General features: G+C 34.1%; 1 long non-coding RNA gene across 2 annotated transcripts in view; it reads left to right on the forward strand.

The window, feature by feature from the left end:
- The first annotated feature begins 370 nt into the window (after positions 1 to 370).
- Positions 371 to 17,191, forward strand: part of LOC129927802 (uncharacterized) — a 34,900-nt gene continuing 18,079 nt past the window's right edge. The window contains exons 1-7 of one of the 2 annotated variants that reach the window (XR_008779483.1): positions 371 to 795; positions 899 to 974; positions 1,148 to 1,275; positions 1,378 to 1,472; positions 1,699 to 1,895; positions 3,417 to 3,545; positions 4,670 to 5,185. This is a non-coding gene — a long non-coding RNA (uncharacterized LOC129927802). Of the gene's footprint in view, positions 796 to 898; positions 975 to 1,147; positions 1,276 to 1,377; positions 1,473 to 1,698; positions 1,896 to 3,416; positions 3,546 to 4,669; positions 5,186 to 17,191 lie in introns of those variants that run through there. The other variant, XR_008779484.1, reaches the window with a different exon arrangement.

Here is a 17,191-nt window from a genome sequence, read left to right on the forward strand (position 1 = left end):
CCATTCATCTGTCTATTGAGCTTATAAGGCAAGTAGTTGATCTAAATGTTTTACCTTTTTTTTTTTTAAAAAATAAAATGTCATTGTTTTATTTTTTATGTATACTAAAGCAACTGGCAAATTATGAATATTCTAATTTTTAAATGCTAAATGATGGAAATAATTTTTATTATGTAAAAAATTTTGAAACTATAAAACTACAGATATTGCCTTACAAGTATAGTGGATACTTTTAAGCGATTTTTTTATTAGATGCCATTTATTTGTTTAAATGCTCAGCTACTTGATATCTGGTTGAATTCAAATGATAATAATTGCATCTTAATGTGTAATTATTTATTTAGCATGTAGTTGTTTTTTTTAAATCAGTTCAAGATGTTGAGTATTGATTACTAATCAACTACTAGCCTGGAGGATAAAAGCCAAAGCTGTAAACAGACAGGTCAGGTAAATATATGAATGAAGAAATTGAAACTAGAAGTAAACATCATGGGAAGCCTAATTGTAGGGCAAGTATTTTTCCTTCATATCTTATTTAACATAGTCAAACTATGCAATACTTATAGGCTTAACTATTGTTTTCATAGAAACAATGTTATTTTAAATATCATGAGATAGTGTATTTAAGAGATATTCTAATTCAAGTTTCCATATTTAATCAGCTTAACAAATGCACATTCTCTGCTGCCAACAGTGCCAATTTGTCATCCAAGCAACAAATATTCCTTGGTAATCTGCTATCAGATGACAGTTTTCTCTTTGGCATTTTTATGAATTAAAGCTTTCAAGGCCAAAGTAAGACTTAATTTTTTCTTTTCTTTAACTGCTAATTCTAAAATAATTTATCATTGCATGTTAAAAATAACTTGTTATACATTTTTCTGTGTTTTTGGTCAAGCTTCAGATTTGCTTAGCATATTCCTGTTTGATGGTTTGTCTGGTTCATCTCTTAACACTATCAAGATGGCTACACTGTGAGTACAAAGTTTTAATTTCATTCAAAACAAACATTTTACAAAAAAGATAATGGAAGGCACATGAAATATATTATTTTGACTATTATTATATCACAATGTTCTTTTAATATCATGAGAGAGTGTATTTTAAGAGATATTCTTATTCAGTATATGATGTTTCCATATTTCAGAAGTTTAACAAGCAAACTTTCTGTTGCCAACTACCAATTTGTCATTCTATCCAAGCAACTAATATTCCTTGGTAATCTATCAGATGATTACAGTTTTCTCTTTGGCATTTTTATGAATTAAAACCAAAGTAAGACATTTTTTTTTCTTCAACAGTTAATTCTGAAACAATTTATTAATATTAATATTTTTTAAACATTATTCTCAACCATTTTTCTATGTTTTGGTCAAGCCTTAGATTTGGTTAGCATAACCCTGAACTGCTTATCAACAAATGTCTGATGGTCTGTCTGGTTCATTTCTCAACACTATGAAGATGGCTACACGGTGAGTACAAAGTTTTATTTTCATTCACCACACAATTTTACAAAAGAAGAAAATATTAAAAGCTATAGGTATTAAGTTTGTTAGACAACTTTCTTAGTTATTTGATGCATTACTTAGCCTTGGACAGTGCATCATCATAACTAATATAATGTTAAAAGGCATTTATAATATTAATGTAAAATTTAGGTCAATCAAATAAGATTATGTGATCACAAACTGTTTTCAGGGTATCAGCTATCAGCAGGCACCCCTATGATATACAAGTCTTCATTGCCAAGTCACTCTGCCAAACAGTGTGTATACCTTTCTTGCATAGGTAGTGACCCACTTTACTGTACTTCAATGTCAGGAGTCTGGATATGTCTGGCCAAGGAGATCAAATTTGTGTCCAAGGTTACTTAGGTAATTCTCTAAGAACAATAGGTGAGTTGAATTCTAGTGTACCAATCAAATATCTTAAAGCAAAGTAAAAAAAAATTGTTAATTTTAAAAGCATATAAAAATCTGTTATAAAAACATAAAATGTTAGTTTTAGAGTACTAGTTTTAGAGTACTCGTTTCAGACCAAGTGATCATGGGTCAGATAGTGTCAAGCTCAACTGTTTCTATGGCCATTGGTTAACCATGGGTTGTTTGGCCAGCAAATTTTCAAACATTGCTCTAGTTTAGGTTTATAAGCTACATGTTTTCTTCTAAAGTTAACAAATTAGGACCAAAATATGAACTTTTAATAAGGTGGTGTAGTTGCAACCACACAAGAGCTGCTTCACATTTACTGTTTGAATGGTGCATACATTTTTATAATAACTTACCTTCTGATTTGTAAGGTTGATATTTTATTATATATATATATATATTATATAAAGCAGAATGTTTGGCGTATGTATGTATGTATGTTCCAGTATAGAAATAAAAACTTGATAAAACTTGGCAGAAATGTTCCTTGGGTACCAACTTAGACCGTAGTGTATGTATTGTGGCCCTAAAACAAACTTAAGACCATCAAAAAAAAAAAAAAAAAAGACCAGCTCTATTACAGCTATAGTATTTTATGGATCTAGGCGATGTTTACAATGTTGACATGAGAAAAGATCGAAAGGATTTAGATCTAGATCTAATTTTTAGAACTAAACTTTGCACTTATTTTTTTTTTTTGACACATGAAAATACAAAATATAGTTTATTTATTTCATTATTTAATAAAATTAACCTTCAAATTTGTGTTACAAAATCATTTTTACATTAGTTCGTTATAGTCTATGCTTAGGTCTAAAACTCTTATTGAACTCTAAGATGATAAAACTTTTTTTTGCAAAGATAGTTTTATGCTTTAACACATGAACATACTAATTATAGTCCATTCATTTCATATTTTAATCAAAGTAACATTTAAATTTTTTTAATACATTCGTTCGCTGTTCGCTAAAGCTGCGTAGCCGTGTTGAGATAGGCCTATATTCATTCATGAAAAAAGTTCACGCATGCGCAGCACAGAATGAACTCTATAAAAGCCAATTTTTAACTCTAGATTAGTCTAGATCTAGATCTATGTCTACCTCAAGATCTACTTTATACTTTAACACATGAACATACAAAATTAAGTCTATTCATTTCAAATTTTAATCAAATATATGTAGGCCTACAAGCAAATGTTTTAATTTGAAAAAATGGATTTAAGTAGATTAGCTATTTTGATTTGATGGCTTCATTCATACTATTTTTACATTTACACATTCGCTTTATTTATTACATTATTATTTCGTTTAAATGTTTTAAAAACACTTTATCGACAGTAATAAGCAAATAAAGACCCGCGGGTCGCGGGTAAAATATATCTAGTATATATATATATTAATACACTTGGGCAAGGGCTATTACTGTTTCCTTTTTTTTTTCTTTCAATTTGTAAATTTGCTTCAACATTCAAGTTTTTTTTTTTTAAAGACAGACTCTACATGCTACTGATCTGGAGGTTAGTGGCTCAATCATTGTGCACTGATTCTTCACTGATGCCTTGATTCCCCACTGTCAACTTTATTGTCATAAAGTTTATCTAGTGATCTACATATCAAGGTAATAAATATTTTTTTACACTATAACCCAAGAGCTTTTGCTTTAAGATGCATTGTTTTTACAATAGGAGCCTAATTCTGATGTATTTTTTTAGGACCCTAGCAATAGTTTCTTAAACTTTCAGACAATAAGAGCTAGTTTAGAACCAAAACACAAAACTGAAGCCAGATCTGTATAGTCTTTTGTTTTTCTAAAAGTATTTTAAATAAAAGTCTAGATAGGGTAGCTTATAAGGCCTACTTGTGAAATTAGATATTTTTAAAATGTGTACTTATACGTTTGATATTTGAAGTATTTTAAAACTAGCTATATTTTTCTATTTATGTAATTTATTTATTTTGTTTGTATTATTTACTTATTTATTTATTTATTTAATTATTATTTTAAAAACAAATTAGTTACCTCCCTTTGTTTAATTGGATAGCATTTCAAAACCTAAAAGATGGAGCTGTTGGGTTAAAAACACAAATTAATGAACTCACATTAGACTGCATTACTTCCTAAAAATTTAAAATAAGCAATTTGCTTCATTCTTCGTGGCACATTTATGTATATAGCCAAATGAAAAGTTGAATGTGATTTTCTTATTTAAAAAAATGTTCCCCTTTCAGACCTTGCGATCTATAGGAAGGATGATGTAAAGGTCATGTTTTGTGGCCCACAGTTAACCAGGGTGTCATGTGGCCAGCTCAACAACCAACCGCCTTAACTTTCCCCAACTAATGTCAGGTACCCATTAGAGTTGGGTAGAATCTTGACGTACCCAAAGGTCCCAAAATTTAAAATATCAGGATTCAAACCTGGGACTTCAACTTTATAAGCTAAGTGTGTTACCGCTCAGCCACTATACCTCCTATCAAAGAGAGATACATAAAAAAATTGACATTAAAATACCATGAAGTCTCATAAACCTTTTCTATTTTTCCATCACACAGTGAGATAGTATGACTATTATTTGAAAACAAAATGACCATCACTAAAAAACATTCTTTTTAAACATTAGGTCTGAGACAGAAAAAGCTCTTCTTGAATGAAAAGAAATTTTATCAATATTGCATTTAAAGGTTATGCATTTAAATGTGATGTATTTGTTAAACAGTGCATTTTTCTTAACTCACTTATAGACTAAATGGTCAATTAAACATGAGGTCAAGGAAAAAGGATGAACATTTCAAGGCTACAGAAGGAACATTAAACGTCTCTCTCACTGTGAAAAGATTCTACCGATCTACAAATGATCAACATGTTTTATCTTAAGTTCGTCTGCCATTTCTTCAAATGGAGCCATATTAAGAATAAGGTAAGAAATATTCTTATACTTCACAGCATTTATTTTTTTGTAAAGTGATGATCCTGCATTAGTTGTATGTTGTTTGTGTATGTTACTTTAAATATCCTGCATTAGTTTTATGTTGTATGTGCATGATAATTTAAATATCCTGCATTAGTTGTATGTTGTATGTGCATGATACTTTAAATATCCTGCATTAGTTGTATATGTATGCATGGTTCCTGTATTTGTTTTGTATATTATGATGTCAGTAATTACTTCACAAACACTTCACACACAACTTGTAAGTTCACCTGTCTAGTTAAAGAAATCTGTATTGTATTTGTTTTAGTAGTGTCTAGTTATGAAAGTAAACTAACTGAATTTTCATTTGTTAAACTTAGTGATATACCATTTTAATTTCAGTTAAAATATGTGGATGTCCCTATTAAATTTTTCAGAAAAACTGCATTGCTCTGAAATTATTCCAACTGTATAAATGTAAATATATTTCAACAAATAATGGAATTGGATTCTTTGTCATTTGGATTAATTCAATAGTAATGTATTCTAAATATGGAATTCAAACACAAAAATGAAAAGTTGTGAATCACCATCAACTTTCACTTTGCCACTTGGAGATTGGGATGATTCAATTTACTGGAGATTGGGATGATTCAAGTTACTATTGTAGCAACTATGTGTTAATGTGCATGGTCTTAACACCCCAGTACTTAATTGGACAAAAAAAAAAGGATCTCCAATTCACAGTGATATGATGTACTATTGCATAAACAAGTTGACTTGACTTCATGTAGATCTTTAACTAAATAAACTTTTTCAATTCTTCAGTGTGTGATAGTGTGACAAAAAACATTTATGGTTTCTTGTGATTATGTGCAATATAATGACATATTAAGTTGACTTGAATACTGTTTCATTTCTAAGGTGTGGAAAAATGTGCATTATATTTTCATGTTGGGAGTTAATGTGAAAACAGAAATCTACTATTTTATGTGATATGATATACAATTGCATGCAAAAAATCCTAACCCTAACCCATTCAATGAACAATCAGTATGAACGTTTCCACCAAAGGAAATGTTGCCGCTCATGATGCATCTATTTATTTGGCTCCAGATATTCAACTGATGCACATTCGCAAAACAAATGTAAAAAAAAAAGATTTAATCCATTACATGTATATAATTGTGCAGGAACATTTGGGATTGTCATTTGTATCACACTCATATCTCATTCATTGAGACTCTACACTTAATCTGGTGATCTAAATGTATTTGCAATTCACAGTGAAATCATTCTTTAAGTGCTTAAAAAAGAAATTCATACGGATGTATAACTGTGTTAGACGTCTTCATTTATATTCCAATTGAACGTTTGTAACAATAAATATAACAAAAAATGTGTGATAATTAGCAGGTCTTTGACCTCTGCACTTAATGTGGTGATCAAAATGTATTTGCAATTGCCAGTGAAATCATTCTTTGAGTGCTTAAAAAAGAAATTCATACGGATGTATAACTGTGTTAGACGTCTTCATTTATATTCCAATTGAACGTTTGTAACAATAAATATAACAAAAAATGTGTGATAATTAGCAGGTCTTTGACCTCTGCACTTAATGTGGTGATCAAAATGTATTTGCAATTGCCAGTGAAATCATTCTTTGAGTGCTTAAAAAAATTCATACGGATGTATAACTGTGTTAGACGTCTTCATTTATATTCCGATTGAACATTTGTAACAATAATTAAGTCACACTCAAGGAACATATGAACGTGTCCATCAAAGGAAATATCGCCGCTCGTGATGCAACGCACACTAATCAACATTTGCACTTGCAGACCAACTAAATAGTTGTGGAGAAAACACATTTAATTGATGACATTACTATGTTTAGCTTAGGACTTTTCAAAAGTGAAGACTGGACTCTTTAGTCATCTTCGTGTTTATAGGAATGATTAATGGACTTTTAAAAGCGAAGACTGGACTCCTTAGCCATCTTCGTGTTCATAGGAATGATTAATGGAGGAATTTTAAAAATGAAGACTGGGTTCTTTAGCCATCTTCGTGTTCATAGTAATGATTAATGGAGGAATTTTAAAAGTGAAGACTGGGCTCTTTAGCCATCTTCATGTTTAAAGGATGTAGTTGAGGATTTTTGTTTCAAAGAAGATCGGCCTCGGTGGCCATCTTTGTACTTATAGGAAAGGATATTGTATTATTTTTTGAAAAATTGAGGATTTTTAGCTGAGGACTAGATGTAGTAATATAGTCATCAATTGAATTGTTGATCCAAGACGAAATTGTTGGTTATGTCTGTGCATTTGTAGACAACCCAACAGTGCACATCCTTTTTCTTGTTTTGCTTTTTTTGCACGTGCTACAATGCCTTGGACAAAGCATCATCATAACTTGGAATGTTAAGAGGCATTCAAAAAAAATCATAGAAGAATGAGTTTGTAAAATAACCGGCTAGTTCAGTTGAATAATAGTTGGGACATAATTAGTTGAGTGCAAGCTTTGACGCTGATTCAATCATTTCAACATTAGTTGAAGTGCGAAGTTTGTGAGGCTGATTCAGCCCTCAAACCGGATGCTTGTAGACCACCTTCAATAGCTTGAACACGACGTCATCACAAATTTTGTTACAGTCAGTTCATCAAAATGAAGCTGTAGGTCAACAAGCTCAAAACAGGAGTCAGCGAAAAAAGTAAGCCTGAAACTTTTTATTGGGCTCCAACTATTCAACTGATGCACGTTTGCAAAACAAGAGTTAAAAAAAAAGGATGAAAATATAAGCCATCAGATATATGATGATTGTGCAGGAACAGTTGAGATTGTCGTTTGTATCACGCTCATTTCTTATCCATTGAGACACTGTGAAGTGATGTAACCAGTGAGGTTTTGTAACAACTTTAATGAATTGTAATGAGGATATCTACAAACATTTGTGTACAAATGTGTGATAATTAGCAGGTCTTTGACCTCTGCACTTAATGTGGTGATCAAAATGTATTTGCAATTCCCAGTGAAATTATTCTTTGAGTGCTTAAAAAAGAAATTCATAAGGATGTATAACTGTGTTAGACGTCTTCATTTATATTCCGATGGAAGGTTTGTAACAATAATTAAGTCACACTCAAGGAACATAAGAACCTGTCCATCAAAGGAAATATCGCCGCTCGTGATGCAACGCACACTAATCAACATTTGTACTTGCAGACCAACTAAATAGTTGCGGAGAAAACACATTTAATTGATGACTTTACTATGTTTAGCTTAGGACTTTTCAAAAGCGAAGACCGGACTCTTTAGCCATCTTCGTGTTCATAGGAATGATTAATGGAGGACTTTTAAAATCGAAGACTGGACTCCTTAGCCATCTTCGTGTTTATAGGAATGATTAATGGAGGAATTTTAAAAGCGAAGACTGGACTCCTTAGCCATCTTCGTGTTCATAGGAATGATTAACGTAGGAATTTTAAAAGTGAAGACTGGGCTCTTTAGCCATCTTCATGTAAAAAGGATGTAGTTGAGGACTTTTTCAAAGAAGATCGGCCTCGGTGGCCATCTTTGTACTTATAGGAAAGGATATTGTATTATGTTTTAAACATGAGGATTTTTAGCTGAGGACTAGATGTATTAATAGTCATCAATTGAATTGTTGATCCAAGACAAAATAGTTGGTTATGTCTGTGTGCATTTGTAGACAACCCAGCAGTGCACATCCTTTTTCTTGTTTTGCTTTTTTCACGTGCTACAATGCCTTGGACAAAGCATCATCATAACTTGGAATGTTTAAAGGCATTATAAAAATATCATAGAAGAATGAGTTTGTGAAATAACCGGTTATTTCAGTTCAGTTGAATAATAGTTGGGACATAATTAGTTGAGTGCAAGCTTTGAGGCTGATTCAACTCACTCGACATTAGTTGAGTGCGAAGTTTGTGAGGCTGATTCAGCCCTCAAACCGGATGCTTGTAGACCACCTTCAATAGATTTAACACGACGCCATCGTAAAAATTCGTTGCAGTCAGTTTATCAAAATGAAGTTGTCGGTCGACAAGCTCAAAACAGGAGTCAGCCGAAAATGCAAGCCTGAAACTTTTTATTGGGCTCCAGCTATTCAACTGATGCACGTTTGCAAAACAAATGTTAAAAAAAAAAAAAGGATGAAAATAGAAGCCATCAGATGTATATGATTGTGCAGGAACAGTTGGGATTTGTGTCGTTTGTATCACGCTCATCTCTCATCCACTGAGACATTGTGAAGCGATGTAACCAGTGATGTTTCGAAACATCTCTATTTAATTGTGATGAGGATATCTACAAACGTTTGTGTACAAATGTGTGATAATTCGCAGATTTTTCATCTCTGCACTTAATGTGGTGATCAAAATGTATTTGCAATTCCCAGTGAAATCATTCTTTGAGTGCTTAAAAAAGAAATTCATAAGGATGTATAACTGTGTTAGACGTCTTCATTTATATTCCGATGGAAGGTTTGTAACAATAATTAAGTCACACTCAAGGAACATAAGAACCTGTCCATCAAAGGAAATATCGCCGCTCGTGATGCAACGCACACTAATCAACATTTGTACTTGCAGACCAACTAAATAGTTGCGGAGAAAACACATTTAATTGATGACTTTACTATGGTTAGCTTAGGACTTTTCAAAAGCGAAGACCGGACTCTTTAGCCATCTTCGTGTTCATAGGAATGATTAATGGAGGACTTTTAAAATCGAAGACTGGACTCCTTAGCCATCTTCGTGTTCATAGGAATGATTAATGGAGGACTTTTAAAATCGAAGACTGGACTCCTTAGCCATCTTCGTGTTTATAGGAATGATTAATGGAGGACTTTTAAAATCGAAGACTGGACTCCTTAGCCATCTTCGTGTTTATAGGAATGATTAATGGAGGAATTTTAAAAGCGAAAACTGGACTCTTTAGCCATCTTCGTGTTCATAGGAATGATTAACGTAGGAATTTTAAAAGTGAAGACTGGGCTCTTTAGCCATCTTCATGTAAAAAGGATGTAGTTGAGGACTTTTTCAAAGAAGATCGGCCTCGGTGGCCATCTTTGTACTTATAGGAAAGGATATTGTATTATGTTTTAAACATGAGGATTTTTAGCTGAGGACTAGATGTATTAATAGTCATCAATTGAATTGTTGATCCAAGACAAAATAGTTGGTTATGTCTGTGTGCATTTGTAGACAACCCAGCAGTGCACATCCTTTTTCTTGTTTTGCTTTTTTCACGTGCTACAATGCCTTGGACAAAGCATCATCATAACTTGGAATGTTTAAAGGCATTATAAAAATATCATAGAAGAATGAGTTTGTGAAATAACCGGTTATTTCAGTTCAGTTGAATAATAGTTGGGACATAATTAGTTGAGTGCAAGCTTTGAGGCTGATTCAACTCACTCGACATTAGTTGAGTGCGAAGTTTGTGAGGCTGATTCAGCCCTCAAACCGGATGCTTGTAGACCACCTTCAATAGATTTAACACGACGCCATCGTAAAAATTCGTTGCAGTCAGTTTATCAAAATGAAGTTGTCGGTCGACAAGCTCAAAACAGGAGTCAGCCGAAAATGCAAGCCTGAAACTTTTTATTGGGCTCCAGCTATTCAACTGATGCACGTTTGCAAAACAAATGTTAAAAAAAAAAAAGGATGAAAATAGAAGCCATCAGATGTATATGATTGTGCTGGAACAGTTGGGATTTGTGTCGTTTGTATCACGCTCATCTCTCATCCACTGAGACATTGTGAAGCGATGTAACCAGTGATGTTTCGAAACATCTCTATTTAATTGTGATGAGGATATCTACAAACGTTTGTGTACAAATGTGTGATAATTCGCAGATTTTTCATCTCTGCACTTAATGTGGTGATCAAAATGTATTTGCAATTCCCAGTGAAATCATTCTTTGAGTGCTTAAAAAAGAAATTCATAAGGATGTATAACTGTGTTAGACGTCTTCATTTATATTCCGATGGAAGGTTTGTAACAATAATTAAGTCACACTCAAGGAACATAAGAACCTGTCCATCAAAGGAAATATCGCCGCTCGTGATGCAACGCACACTAATCAACATTTGTACTTGCAGACCAACTAAATAGTTGCGGAGAAAACACATTTAATTGATGACTTTACTATGTTTAGCTTAGGACTTTTTAAAATCGAAGACTGGACTCCTTAGCCATCTTCGTGTTCATAGGAATGATTATTGGAGGACTTTTAAAATCGAAGACTGGACTCCTTAGCCATCTTCGTGTTTATATAGGAATGATTAATGGAGGAATTTTAAAAGCGAAGACTGGACTCCTTAGCCATCTTCGTGTTCATAGGAATGATTAACGTAGGAATTTTAAAAGTGAAGACTGGGCTCTTTAGCCATCTTCATGTAAAAAGGATGTAGTTGAGGACTTTTTCAAAGAAGATCGGTCTCGGTGGCCATCTTTGTACTTATAGGAAAGGATATTGTATTATGTTTTAAACATGAGGATTTTTAGCTGAGGACTAGATGTATTAATAGTCATCAATTGAATTGTTGATCCAAGACAAAATAGTTGGTTATGTCTGTGTGCATTTGTAGACAACCCAGCAGTGCACATCCTTTTTCTTGTTTTGCTTTTTTCACGTGCTACAATGCCTTGGACAAAGCATCATCATAACTTGGAATGTTTAAAGGCATTATAAAAATATCATAGAAGAATGAGTTTGTGAAATAACCGGTTATTTCAGTTCAGTTGAATAATAGTTGGGACATAATTAGTTGAGTGCAAGCTTTGAGGCTGATTCAACTCACTCGACATTAGTTGAGTGCGAAGTTTGTGAGGCTGATTCAGCCCTCAAACCGGATGCTTGTAGACCACCTTCAATAGATTTAACACGACGCCATCGTAAAAATTCGTTGCAGTCAGTTTATCAAAATGAAGTTGTCGGTCGACAAGCTCAAAACAGGAGTCAGCCGAAAATGCAAGCCTGAAACTTTTTATTGGGCTCCAGCTATTCAACTGATGCACGTTTGCAAAACAAATGTTAAAAAAAAAAAAGGATGAAAATAGAAGCCATCAGATGTATATGATTGTGCAGGAACAGTTGGGATTTGTGTCGTTTGTATCACGCTCATCTCTCATCCACTGAGACATTGTGAAGCGATGTAACCAGTGATGTTTCGAAACATCTCTATTTAATTGTGATGAGGATATCTACAAACGTTTGTGTACAAATGTGTGATAATTCGCAGATTTTTCATCTCTGCACTTAATGTGGTGATCAAAATGTATTTGCAATTCCCAGTGAAATCATTCTTTAAGTGCTTAAAAAAGAAATTCATAAGGATGTATAACTGTGTTAGACGTCTTCATTTATATTCCGATGGAAGGTTTGTAACAATAATTAAGTCACACTCAAGGAACATAAGAACCTGTCCATCAAAGGAAATATCGCCGCTCGTGATGCAACGCACACTAATCAACATTTGTACTTGCAGACCAACTAAATAGTTGCGGAGAAAACACATTTAATTGATGACTTTACTATGTTTAGCTTAGGACTTTTCAAAAGCGAAGACCGGACTCTTTAGCCATCTTCGTGTTCATAGGAATGATTAATGGAGGACTTTTAAAATCGAAGACTGGACTCCTTAGCCATCTTCGTGTTCATAGGAATGATTAATGGAGGACTTTTAAAATCGAAGACTGGACTCCTTAGCCATCTTCGTGTTTATAGGAATGATTAATGGAGGAATTTTAAAAGCGAAGACTGGACTCCTTAGCCATCTTCGTGTTCATAGGAATGATTAACGTAGGAATTTTAAAAGTGAAGACTGGGCTCTTTAGCCATCTTCATGTAAAAAGGATGTAGTTGAGGACTTTTTCAAAGAAGATCGGCCTCGGTGGCCATCTTTGTACTTATAGGAAAGGATATTGTATTATGTTTTAAACATGAGGATTTTTAGCTGAGGACTAGATGTATTAATAGTCATCAATTGAATTGTTGATCTTAGACAAAATAGTTGGTTATGTCTGTGTGCATTTGTAGACAACCCAGCAGTGCACATCCTTTTTCTTGTTTTGCTTTTTTCACGTGCTACAATGCCTTGGACAAAGCATCATCATAACTTGGAATGTTTAAAGGCATTATAAAAATATCATAGAAGAATGAGTTTGTGAAATAACCGGTTATTTCAGTTCAGTTGAATAATAGTTGGGACATAATTAGTTGAGTGCAAGCTTTGAGGCTGATTCAACTCACTCGACATTAGTTGAGTGCGAAGTTTGTGAGGCTGATTCAGCCCTCAAACCGGATGCTTGTAGACCACCTTCAATAGATTTAACACGACGCCATCGTAAAAATTCGTTGCAGTCAGTTTATCAAAATGAAGTTGTCGGTCGACAAGCTCAAAACAGGAGTCAGCCGAAAATGCAAGCCTGAAACTTTTTATTGGGCTCCAGCTATTCAACTGATGCACGTTTGCAAAACAAATGTTAAAAAAAAAAAAGGATGAAAATAGAAGCCATCAGATGTATATGATTGTGCAGGAACAGTTGGGATTTGTGTCGTTTGTATCACGCTCATCTCTCATCCACTGAGACATTGTGAAGCGATGTAACCAGTGATGTTTCGAAACATCTCTATTTAATTGTGATGAGGATATCTACAAACGTTTGTGTACAAATGTGTGATAATTCGCAGATTTTTCATCTCTGCACTTAATGTGGTGATCAAAATGTATTTGCAATTCCCAGTGAAATCATTCTTTAAGTGCTTAAAAAAGAAATTCATAAGGATGTATAACTGTGTTAGACGTCTTCATTTATATTCCGATGGAAGGTTTGTAACAATAATTAAGTCACACTCAAGGAACATAAGAACCTGTCCATCAAAGGAAATATCGCCGCTCGTGATGCAACGCACACTAATCAACATTTGTACTTGCAGACCAACTAAATAGTTGCGGAGAAAACACATTTAATTGATGACTTTACTATGTTTAGCTTAGGACTTTTCAAAAGCGAAGACCGGACTCTTTAGCCATCTTCGTGTTCATAGGAATGATTAATGGAGGACTTTTAAAATCGAAGACTGGACTCCTTAGCCATCTTCGTGTTCATAGGAATGATTAATGGAGGACTTTTAAAATCGAAGACTGGACTCCTTAGCCATCTTCGTGTTTATAGGAATGATTAATGGAGGAATTTTAAAAGCGAAGACTGGACTCCTTAGCCATCTTCGTGTTCATAGGAATGATTAACGTAGGAATTTTAAAAGTGAAGACTGGGCTCTTTAGCCATCTTCATGTAAAAAGGATGTAGTTGAGGACTTTTTCAAAGAAGATCGGCCTCGGTGGCCATCTTTGTACTTATAGGAAAGGATATTGTATTATGTTTTAAACATGAGGATTTTTAGCTGAGGACTAGATGTATTAATAGTCATCAATTGAATTGTTGATCTTAGACAAAATAGTTGGTTATGTCTGTGTGCATTTGTAGACAACCCAGCAGTGCACATCCTTTTTCTTGTTTTGCTTTTTTCACGTGCTACAATGCCTTGGACAAAGCATCATCATAACTTGGAATGTTTAAAGGCATTATAAAAATATCATAGAAGAATGAGTTTGTGAAATAACCGGTTATTTCAGTTCAGTTGAATAATAGTTGGGACATAATTAGTTGAGTGCAAGCTTTGAGGCTGATTCAACTCACTCGACATTAGTTGAGTGCGAAGTTTGTGAGGCTGATTCAGCCCTCAAACCGGATGCTTGTAGACCACCTTCAATAGATTTAACACGACGCCATCGTAAAAATTCGTTGCAGTCAGTTTATCAAAATGAAGTTGTCGGTCGACAAGCTCAAAACAGGAGTCAGCCGAAAATGCAAGCCTGAAACTTTTTATTGGGCTCCAGCTATTCAACTGATGCACGTTTGCAAAACAAATGTTAAAAAAAAAAAAAGGATGAAAATAGAAGCCATCAGATGTATATGATTGTGCAGGAACAGTTGGGATTTGTGTCGTTTGTATCACGCTCATCTCTCATCCACTGAGACATTGTGAAGCGATGTAACCAGTGATGTTTCGAAACATCTCTATTTAATTGTGATGAGGATATCTACAAACGTTTGTGTACAAATGTGTGATAATTCGCAGATTTTTCATCTCTGCACTTAATGTGGTGATCAAAATGTATTTGCAATTCCCAGTGAAATCATTCTTTGAGTGCTTAAAAAAGAAATTCATAAGGATGTATAACTGTGTTAGACGTCTTCATTTATATTCCGATGGAAGGTTTGTAACAATAATTAAGTCACACTCAAGGAACATAAGAACCTGTCCATCAAAGGAAATATCGCCGCTCGTGATGCAACGCACACTAATCAACATTTGTACTTGCAGACCAACTAAATAGTTGCGGAGAAAACACATTTAATTGATGACTTTACTATGTTTAGCTTAGGACTTTTCAAAAGCGAAGACCGGACTCTTTAGCCATCTTCGTGTTCATAGGAATGATTAATGGAGGACTTTTAAAATCGAAGACTGGACTCCTTAGCCATCTTCGTGTTCATAGGAATGATTAATGGAGGACTTTTAAAATCGAAGACTGGACTCCTTAGCCATCTTCGTGTTTATAGGAATGATTAATGGAGGAATTTTAAAAGCGAAGACTGGACTCCTTAGCCATCTTCGTGTTCATAGGAATGATTAACGTAGGAATTTTAAAAGTGAAGACTGGGCTCTTTAGCCATCTTCATTTAAAAAGGATGTAGTTGAGGACTTTTTCAAAGAAGATCGGCCTCGGTGGCCATCTTTGTACTTATAGGAAAGGATATTGTATTATGTTTTAAACATGAGGATTTTTAGCTGAGGACTAGATGTATTAATAGTCATCAATTGAATTGTTGATCTTAGACAAAATAGTTGGTTATGTCTGTGTGCATTTGTAGACAACCCAGCAGTGCACATCCTTTTTCTTGTTTTGCTTTTTTCACGTGCTACAATGCCTTGGACAAAGCATCATCATAACTTGGAATGTTTAAAGGCATTATAAAAATATCATAGAAGAATGAGTTTGTGAAATAACCGGTTATTTCAGTTCAGTTGAATAATAGTTGGGACATAATTAGTTGAGTGCAAGCTTTGAGGCTGATTCAACTCACTCGACATTAGTTGAGTGCGAAGTTTGTGAGGCTGATTCAGCCCTCAAACCGGATGCTTGTAGACCACCTTCAATAGATTTAACACGACGCCATCGTAAAAATTCGTTGCAGTCAGTTTATCAAAATGAAGTTGTCGGTCGACAAGCTCAAAACAGGAGTCAGCCGAAAATGCAAGCCTGAAACTTTTTATTGGGCTCCAGCTATTCAACTGATGCACGTTTGCAAAACAAATGTTAAAAAAAAAAAAAGGATGAAAATAGAAGCCATCAGATGTATATGATTGTGCAGGAACAGTTGGGATTTGTGTCGTTTGTATCACGCTCATCTCTCATCCACTGAGACATTGTGAAGCGATGTAACCAGTGATGTTTCGAAACATCTCTATTTAATTGTGATGAGGATATCTACAAACGTTTGTGTACAAATGTGTGATAATTCGCAGATTTTTCATCTCTGCACTTAATGTGGTGATCAAAATGTATTTGCAATTCCCAGTGAAATCATTCTTTGAGTGCTTAAAAAAGAAATTCATAAGGATGTATAACTGTGTTAGACGTCTTCATTTATATTCCGATGGAAGGTTTGTAACAATAATTAAGTCACACTCAAGGAACATAAGAACCTGTCCATCAAAGGAAATATCGCCGCTCGTGATGCAACGCACACTAATCAACATTTGTACTTGCAGACCAACTAAATAGTTGCGGAGAAAACACATTTAATTGATGACTTTACTATGTTTAGCTTAGGACTTTTCAAAAGCGAAGACCGGACTCTTTAGCCATCTTCGTGTTCATAGGAATGATTAATGGAGGATTTTTAAAATCGAAGACTGGACTCCTTAGCCATCTTCGTGTTCATAGGAATGATTAATGGAGGACTTTTAAAATCGAAGACTGGACTCCTTAGCCATCTTCGTGTTTATAGGAATGATTAATGGAGGACTTTTAAAATCGAAGACTGGACTCCTTAGCCATCTTCGTGTTTATAGGAATGATTAATGGAGGAATTTTAAAAGCGAAAACTGGACTCCTTAGCCATCTTCGTGTTCATAGGAATGATTAACGTAGGAATTTTAAAAGTGAAGACTGGGCTCTTTAGCCATCTTCATGTAAAAAGGATGTAGTTGAGGACTTTTTCAAAGAAGATCGGCCTCGGTGGCCATCTTTGT

Source organism: Biomphalaria glabrata, chromosome 8 (genome assembly GCF_947242115.1).
Source record: "Biomphalaria glabrata chromosome 8, xgBioGlab47.1, whole genome shotgun sequence".
In the NCBI taxonomy this organism is placed as follows: domain Eukaryota; kingdom Metazoa; phylum Mollusca; class Gastropoda; family Planorbidae; genus Biomphalaria; species Biomphalaria glabrata.